Here is a 9,221-nt window from a genome sequence, read left to right as displayed (position 1 = left end):
ATGTAACGGAAGTAGATCAAAGATCCCAATGGGAGAAGCACTTACCTTTAGTAGAGTATGCTTACAATAACACTGTACATACTTCCACAGGAAAAGCACCTTTCGAGGTAATTGAGGGAAGATCAAAAAGTCCCTTGCTACTTAAGGTACATGGGAAGATCTTCGCTGCAGATGAGTATAGCCGAGACCTACAAAAATCTTTCCAAAAGATTAAGGATGCTATCTCTATCTCACAGCAAAGGCAAAAGGCTGTTGCTGACAAGCACAGAAGAGCCCAAGCCTTTAAAGAAAACGATTGGGTCTTGTTAAAGTTTCCCAAGGCTCGATTAAGGCACACGACGGGCAAGAATCCTACGGGCCACCAAAAGTACTATGCTAAACTAGCAAAACGGTACTATGGTCCCTTCCAGATTCTTAGGCCAATCAATGAGATGGCCTATCAACTTAAGTTGCCCAATCATTGGCTCATACACAATGCTTTTCATGTGAGCCTCTTAAAGCCTTACAAAGGAGAGCCACCTCAAGAACCAACTATTGAAGACCCACCGGAGATCGAGGACCACGAGGAGGTGCTGCAGCCCGAGTCCATTCTCCGACATGAAGACAAGGTATTAAGAGGCGGTAAGACTATCCGACGATATCTTATTAAGTTTAAGAATTATCCTTTTGAAGATGCTAGATGGATGCAAGGCATACAATTAAAGGATAACCTAAACCTTGTCAATGCTTACAATGCTTCCCAAGAGTAAGCAAATGTACAAAATGTTAAAAATGAACAAAATTTTTTGTCTTATAAGACTCTCTTTTTCTTTATTTGTGCACAAAAATGAAGTAGTATGCATGCTTAGATCAAGTTTGCGGAGACGACGTCTCCCAAACACCAAGTAGAGCTTGTCACTCTACTATGGAAGACTGATAGGACTAATGTGCAGACATGCTTGCGGCAGCCTCAGGCTCTCAAGCGCCAAATGGACTAGTCATCCATTATGGAATGATGTCGGAGGGTAACATAGGGATCCTCTATCCGCTAAGAAAAGGACTCATGCATATGCTTTATCTTCTCTACACCATAGTCGAGGACAACTATGATTTCAAGAGAGAGGTAATGTCATAATAATCAATATCTAATTCTCCTAAATGATTTTCTCATATTAAAGTGATCATTTAATGTGGGGAAGTGCCAAGGGAGAAAAAGCTAGAATATTGGTTAAGCTAGCAGACCGGCCACAGTAGGGATCCAAAGGAGGGAAAATAGGGATCCAAAGGGGGGGCCATTTGCAAAAGAGCCATGTGAAACAATGGGCCAAAAAGACCCTAAGGTTCAGCCCATTAAGACTTCCAAAATGCTAAGGTTCCAAAATTCAAAGGTTGTGTCCAAAGGTCAACCCTAGGGAAAATTGGATGCTTAGTGTGTGCCCTAAAAGTCTTTTCACATCCCTACATGGGAGGGGGCGAGCCCCAAAGGTAGGAGATGAGAGAGAAAGCCACACACACACACACAGGCTCCCTTTACACAAAGGGAATGAGGGACACATGTCAGCTCCCTAGGCCAGATGCCCACAAGGTGTGCCCAATTCCTATTGGAAGACCCTTGAAGTGGACCAATGAGAATTAAGCTAGAGTAAATATAGTTTAATTAATTTAAAAACATTTAATAAAAGAAACCAATGAGAATTAAGTCTCCTAGAAGACTATTGGGCAGTCTCCCAAAGGGTCCAATGAGCATTCAGAGGCCTCATGGCTTACCTGATTTCTATTGGCCAGGAGACAAAGGGGTCCAATGAGAGTTTTGTTTAATTATTTAATTACCTAAAGCTCTCACAAAAGGGGAAAGGGGGACACATGTCAGAAGGCAATCACTTATGCTGCTTAATTCCTATTGGCTTGACCTGGGGAGGTCCAATGAGGCAAAAGCCAGACCTAATTAGCAGCTAGGGCTCGCCCAAGAGAGAGGGGGGGCTGATTTTTGCTTGGCATTGACACACACACACTCACACTTGACCATGTGTGAAGGGAGAATACTCTATCTCCTCCCAAGCTTTAATGGAGAGCTCATCACCTACTCCAAGCTTGTGAGATAGAAGCCTACATCAACACTCTCTTGGCATGTGGATGAAAATCCAACCAAGAGCCAAGCTTCAATGCATGCTCATCTTCTCTACCAAGCTAATTACTAAGCTAAGCTATGCTAATATGAGTGATTATGTGAGGAGATGTACATCTTTCTTGTAAGATACTCCTTCTTCTTCTCAATCTACTCTCATACCCTGCTAGCTCTCACCATCTTCGAAGGTGTGTGAGGTCTTGGGTCTGAGAACGGGGATAATTCAAGTTGTGTTTGATTAAGTGTTTTGCTTGGTGTATGAAGCTTCCATCTTCATTGCACTAGCTAGTCTCGAAGGAACACAAAGAATTGTATTGTACAATGTCTCTCTTGATGGGAGAAACCATAATACAAAGCCTTTTGGAGGGGGGACCGGCTCCATGCAAATCCGGTCCTCAACTGTTGTCAATAGCTTAATTGCTCTCTCTTTTGAAAGTATTGTCGATGCTATCTAACTAGGTGTTATGCTTTTTGTTGCTCTCTCCACCCAAGCACTCTTGTAATTATCATTAGGAATCTATTCTAATGAAATGCCCACTATGTTCATGCTAATTTCCGCTACACATAAGATTTTAGGCCATTAAATGTTACACAAGCAAAGGCAAATGAGAAGGTAAAGGACAAGGACATCAAGAAGGGTGACATGGTGCTTTGTTACAATAGTAAGCTCGATAGCACTTTTCAAAATAAATTTCAAATCAAGTGGAAAGGTCCTTTCTTGGTCTTAGACAGGTTTCCAAATGGCACATATCAGCTTGCTGACTTGAATGGTACCCCACATAAAGCACGTGTGAATGGCTACAGGTTGAAGAAGTATATTGCAAGGTTGATGATTGTGATTGAGGATGAGCCTTCTTTTGAAGAATTTTTTGATCATGTGGATAAGGATGAAGATGAAGTGAAGACTCCCTCAGGTGGTTTACAGGATCTCTTTTGTGTTGCTGATCATGAATAATCTAGTAGGCTTGGGTGTGGCAAACTATTTTGGGCGCATTTCTGACACCCCGTTTTTTGTAAATTTGTACATATGGACATGATGCCCAATGTCAAAAGGGAGTGTGGGATTTCTTTTTGTGGGTTTTTTAGCTTGTTCTAGCAAGCACATGTACGACAGATGTCGAGCTACTGTAAGTGCCCGTGAGTGAGTTTTCTGAAGTGAGACTTGTATATAACAAAAACTCATGTAAAAAAACAAAAAAGTTCAGCCAAACTCCAGAATTTTGCAGGTTTGAGCTCGTTGTGCCTCCTTGATGGTTTTTGTTGCAGTTTTTGCCCCCACCTTGCCTACTCTACGTGTAATCGTACCGGGACAGTTCTCTGTTCGCATCAATTTTGCATGTAGCAGCGTGTAGATTCAAATTTGGTCATCTTCAGCTTTCTCGTCAGTCATTTTTCAATATTTCTCTCAAGCTTTGAAGTGCCCCAATTGGAGTTGTGCTCTTCAGGTTATGACTAGTTCTCTGCAGGGTTATGGCAATGGCAGCCTAGTGGCAAATTGTGTGCAGACAGATTTGGAGGGCATGTATGTATGAATTGTGGAATTGATGTTGAAGTTGTGGTTTTTTGATGTTCAATGGTGAAAGAGGAGGCCCTTGTCTTCATATGCATTGGTCGACGTGTGCTGTAAATCCATGCTTTGGCAGGGTTTTGCTCCTATGTGACATAGTCTCTTGGGTGGGCGACAACCAGTAAATTCCCAAGGGGACTACTCTTGTTGGACTTGTGGTGTTTCAAAGGGATTTTCCAAAGCTTTTGGTGTTGTTTTAGTTCTCTTTCAACGCTCTTGGGTGACATCGTTATAGAGGTGTTCCAGTTTGCTTGTTTCCCAACAACGCCATCCCTTCGAAGTCGCTTCTCCCTTGCGTGAGTAGCTCCAAAAAAATTGAAGTCTTGCACCTCAACCAAACCACCACTTTTCTTTAATGATGCTCAAACTTCACAGAAAAACTGCTTCACCTAAGTGCACAACTGTAAAATTTCCGCTCCCCAGCATGAACACCAAAGGATGATGGAGAAAAAGACGTCATGTGCACACTCACACACCCAGACAACTCAACCCAACACAACACAAGGAATTTACTTAAATTCCACCCCGCACAAACCATCACTCAATAGCTCAATGAAAATTCTCCCCACAATCCCTATTCAAACTCCAAACACCTCAACCTATAAGCCCTTGCCTGCCCGCAAACAATACAAGGTGAGTCGAGTTGATCAACACTTGAAATAACACTTGATGGTGACCAAAATATACAAGAAAAACCATCAAAAGATCAAAAACTCCAGCCAAAAAATTCCTCTTTCAAACCATTGCAAAAACTTCACCAAACTCCACTCTGTTGGACTCTTTGGAGTAGTCCCAACCCAAATGGCACCTATACAGGGTCACATAGTCTTGTAAAAAGCCGCACCTTCTTCCATCAATTTCTCACACACACATCCATGGAAACCTCAAAACTTCCATAGACTCTTGTTTGCGGGTTGCCGCGACGGACATCCATAGCATAGCTCTCAAGCATCAACATAAAATTATCGATACAAGGGAAGCGACTCGGATGAGGCATGGAAACTCACTAGGGTGTCAATCCTAATGAAGTGAACTCGAAGAGATGCAACTACTAACTCTACAAGAAAATCAAACGCACTAAATCCAAGTAATCTGCCTATGTCCTTCTACACAACTCTACAGTCATCACGCCCGTTTACCATGCAAATCATATTGGAATCGCACGAAACTTGAAGGAAAGCTACAGGGGACTATCAGGAACATACCCTATCATTGTCACACAGCATTCTGGAGAGGTACAAAGATCGCGATCGTTCGTCCCACATTACGCAAAAACAGTAAACGGATGATCCTAAAGGGTCGTTTTTGGGTCCCTAAAGCCTCTCCTAGGGTCAAAACAACATAAAATACGCATGTAAACACTCAAAACAGCGATTTAAGGCCTAAACAGATGCGTTTGAAACCTTCACCAAATCTTGAATGCTTACACTTGAATGAAAGAGCAGAGTAAGAGGAACACAATGCAAGAAACAAAACTGAATTTGGATTACCGTAGCCACAGAAGCGATGATTACAAGTTGGATCAGAGAGGCAACTCTCTATGCGTAACGCAATAGTCACTTATCTTCAAAAATAATGTCCCGTTCCCACTAACCTTAGTGTATTATATACCTAGGGATTTCTAAAGTGGCCGGCGGCCAACTTCTCATGGACCTTTACATACATCACTGGAAAAATTACATCTTTGACTCAGACTTGACATAGACGATTGACATTAGGCTTTTACAAGGTTTGATGTATTAAACATCAGAAAAATAATGTGACCACATCAAAACTTTGGCCGGCTGACCCAACGGGCGCCTTGGCTAGGTGGGCATGCGGGTCGCCGCGACAGACGTCCATAGTTTTTTAGCTCTCAAGTATCAACATAAAATTATCGATACAGGGGAAGCGACTCGGATGAGGCATGGTAACTCACTAGGGTGTCAATCCTAATGAAGTGAACTCGAAGAGATGCAACTACTAACTCTACAAGCAAATCAAACGCACTAAAGCCAAGTAATCTGCCTATGTCCTTCTAAACAGCTCTACAGTCATCACGCCCGTTTACCATGCAAATCATATCAGAATCGCACGAAACTTGAAGGAAAGCTACAGGGGACTATCAGGAACATACCCTATCACTGTCACACAGCATTCTGGAGAGGTACAAAGATTGCGATCGTTCGTCCCACATTACGCAAAAACAGTAAATGGATAATTCTAAAGGGTCATTTTTGGGTCCCTAAAGCCTCTCCTAGGGTCAAACCAACATAAAATACGCATATAAACACTCAAAACAGCGATTTAAGGCCTAACAGATGCGTTTGAAACCTTCACCAAATCTTGAATGCTTTCACTTGAATGAAAGAGCAGAGTAAGAGGAACACAATGCAAGAAACAAAAACTGAATTTGGATTACCGTAGCCACAGAAGCAATGATTACAAGTTGGAGCAAAGAGGTAGCTCCCTGTGCGTAACGCAATAGTCACTTATCTTCAAAAATAATGTCCCTTTCCCACTAACCTTAATGTATTATATACCTAGGGATTTCTAAAGTGGCCGGCGACCAACTTCTCGTGGACCTTCACATACATCACTGGAAAAATTACATCTTTGACTCAGACTTGACATAGACGATTGACATTAGGCTTTTACAGGGTTTGATGTATTAAACATCGGAAAAATAATGTGACCACATCAAAACTTTGGCCGGCTGACCCAACGGGCGCCTCGGCTAGGTGGGCACTTGTATGTTGTTATCACCTCCAAACGCTCCCCCCATCCTAGCTCGTGTCGTCCCTTGACACGACCATTTGTAGTCTGGTCTTCTTGTTGATGAGACTCCCCCCTTCCTTGATTGAGCTATATCTGGCATGTTTTGCTTGTTCAAATGCGGTGCTGATCTGCCTTTGATTGATGAACATGTGTTCTTTGTGATTTGGATGTTGTGGACGAGGCATTTGTGCATGTTGTTGCACATCCTGCTTTACCTTTCCATCTGTGCAGTTGGTTGATGATACCTGCTTCTTTGGATACTTCGCTTCCTAGTGCAATTGACTTTTTATTGGAGCTCGTATCTCAAAATGTTGGAGACTTTGACGCGTGTGCACTGGCATCTCCAATTTGATTTTCTTTGCCACTTTGTCAATAGAGCTTTGTTGGTATCTTTGAAGATAAGAGTTGCTCTTGTCAAAGCGTAGTTGAGAACAATGTGGCCCCACTTTATCTCTTTGAAGATCGTGTAACAAGTTCTTTATTGGTTTCAGTTGATGGAAGGAATATATACAATAGAATAGTGATGGGTTTTTCTAAATTAGGGTCTAGAACCTGAATGACCAAAGGGAAAAACCCAGTGGGAAAAAATGCCTTTGGTATACGCTCTTATTGGGGTTGAACACGTGGAAGTTGAGTACATGTTCATGCAAGGTGAGTGCTTGGGAGAAATAAAGTAAGAGTGCGTAATGCAAGTGCCAATTATGGGACACTCCATATGCACACAAGAGTTCTTTCAAGAAAATCATGTGGTGTGAAAAATGAGATGTTGGGTGCTTTAAGGAACAAATGTAGCACGTGTGATATCCAAGGACATCTCAATAGCTTCCACATTTCCAAGAAGGGTTTTTGATGTTGAAGCTTCTCCACTCATTACTCACTATGCATAGTGCATGAGTGTCTTTTGGACTCTCTTCTTCACTTTACCAAACTTAAAATACATAGACTTGGACTCTTATGCTCACCTATACCAGCATGAGCGACACAACATAAATATGCTCAACTCCTCCACCTTGAGCAGTACCTAGAATAGCTAAGACTCTTAGACCACAGAGAATATTACTTGAAGCTTTGGGACTAATGCCTTGCTCATTTAGTGGCTCAGTTGCTCGACTATTGACTTTTATGCCATGTATTTTTAATGGCAACTTGGACTTACCTGTTCATGGCCTGAAACCCAATGCCATAAGTTCTTGAGATTAAGGCCTCTATCATTGCTTTGGTCTTTGGATGCCACCATTTTGTCGAGTAGGTTGGCATATTTTGGCTCCTCTTGACTTGCTTGTTGTATGTTGATACTTCTTTGTAAAACAAGTCCTTCAGCTCTGATAGGGCTTGATGTAGCCTTTACATTAATTTCCATGAGAAGCGATTGTCGAGATGTGTGGGTTCTCTGTGATTGAGTTTCCACTATAAATTTTGGAACCCATCTTGTTGTTGGTCCTTGTGTGACCGTCTTTGGCATTTTATCTTCTTCTATAATTTGATGGACACTAGGCTTTGGTATCCAAACCTAATGATTTCTGTTGTAAAATCCGTGCTTTTGTAATTGATGACAAGGTATCCATCTATAAATTGCAACAGCCTTGGTTGTAATTGGTCTCCATTGGCTCTTTGTTGTTGTTGATTGTCTTTGTGTGAGGTCCTTTGCTACTCGGTTGGTCTTAATGGCTCTAGGTTGAGCAACTACTTTGGGTAACCATATTTAGTTTTGCTTGAATACTTTAATTATATAACTATAGTTATATTATTGAATACTTCAATGATAGCATTAGTTAACCCAAAAGGCATAATTCAATAGGCAAAAATACCCCATTCAATTGCAAAGGCAAATTTATGATGATCCTTGGGGTCAACCAAAAGTTGATTGTATCCCGGAAAGCCATCTAAAAAGCTGTAAGCTTCTTTTCCTGCAACTCGTTCTAAACCATGCTCAGTGATTGGGAGAGGAAAGTTGTCTCTAATGGTAGCGGCATTCACTTTCTTGAGATTGACACACACTCGTAGTTTTCCTTTTTTCTTGGGTACTACCACAATTGGAGACACTCAATCTATGTGTTCAATTTCATAAATGAATTTGACTTCCTTTATCTTTTCAATCTCTTCTCTAATATTTCTAGCAAATGTTTCATTATATGTGTATGGCCTTTGTCTACTTGGTTTCGCATCATCTCTCATAGGTATGGTATGTTGACAAATTTCTGGATCAACACCGTTGAGATCCTTATAAGACCAAGCACAGATATCTCGGTATTCTTTTAGTAGGCTTAACAAAAGCTCTTCTTCTTCTTCCGTTAGGTCATTTGCAATGTAGGTAGGTCTAGGCTCTTCTCCTGGTTTGGCCAGATCTATCTTTTTTGCATTTTCAATCGTAGGACTCGCCCTATTTTCGTAGTTCCCTGACAGGTTGTTCGACTGTGATTTTTTGATCTTGGAGAGTATATTTCTGTAATGGGATGGAACATTCATTATATCTTTAGCATCCTCCTCGTTGGTTTTCATTTCCGTTGTATATATCTCCCCATGGCTTTTTTTAACTTATTTTTGAAGCACATGCACACATGATAAACCATTACGGACAAGGATAGCGAAACCTTGAAGATTGAGATGGAGATCTGATAAATTTTTTGTATCCAATGAATTTATAGACAAGAAAATGATGGACATTTTGCTTATACCTCCATCAAGGCCATAGTTAGAGGTGAAGATTGTGGAGGTCACCCATGATGTTGATACCAAGGCAAGAGCCGAGGAAGAAAATCAGTGTACAGAGGAGAGGAAGAAACTAAAAGAGAA

Source organism: Adiantum capillus-veneris, chromosome 16 (assembly GCF_014529385.1).
Source record: "Adiantum capillus-veneris isolate H3 chromosome 16, ASM1452938v2, whole genome shotgun sequence".
Classification (NCBI taxonomy): Eukaryota; Viridiplantae; Streptophyta; class Polypodiopsida; order Polypodiales; family Pteridaceae; genus Adiantum; species Adiantum capillus-veneris.
This window is presented reverse-complemented; position numbering follows the sequence as displayed.